The sequence below is a fragment of the Cynoglossus semilaevis genome, chromosome 11, assembly GCF_000523025.1.
Source record: "Cynoglossus semilaevis isolate Cse_v1.0 chromosome 11, Cse_v1.0, whole genome shotgun sequence".
NCBI lineage: Eukaryota > Metazoa > Chordata > Actinopteri > Pleuronectiformes > Cynoglossidae > Cynoglossus > Cynoglossus semilaevis.
Window position 1 is genome coordinate 407,205 of NC_024317.1, and position 582 is coordinate 407,786.

The window sequence follows — 582 nt, forward strand, 5'->3', positions numbered from 1 at the left end:
AGTGGGGGGGGTGGAAGGTGAGTGCAATGAGAACCTGCTGTTTGCTCAGGGGCAGACACTGATCCGGTGGCATCAATGGCAGATGGACATATTTTCAGTCTGTGGCGTTGATTTCAACTCTGAGAGCTCGACACTTGAGCGCAGCAGCGGAGGTGAACGCAGACGGAGAACGACGGCAGCTCAGCAGCTCAGCAGCTCAGCAGCTCAGGGTGAGAATTCTTCACAGTTTGGCAGCTGGAAACTCCAGGAAGTGACTGACAGAAAGGCAGGGGGCGGAATCAGCTGGACAGGAAGTGACGTGGTTGTTTAATAACAACCATACCATTACTACCATTACTACTACCATTACTACCATTACTACCATTACTACTACCATTACTACCATTACTACTACCATTACTACCATTACTACTACCATTACTACCATTACTACTACCATTACTACCACTACTACGACTTCAACCTGTAGAAATTCATTTTTCATGACTCGTTCAAACTAATGTGGCGTTCACGTCAAACACGATGGAAACAAACTGGGCATCAAGTGGAGCGACTGGAGCGACTGACGAGACGAGACTGACT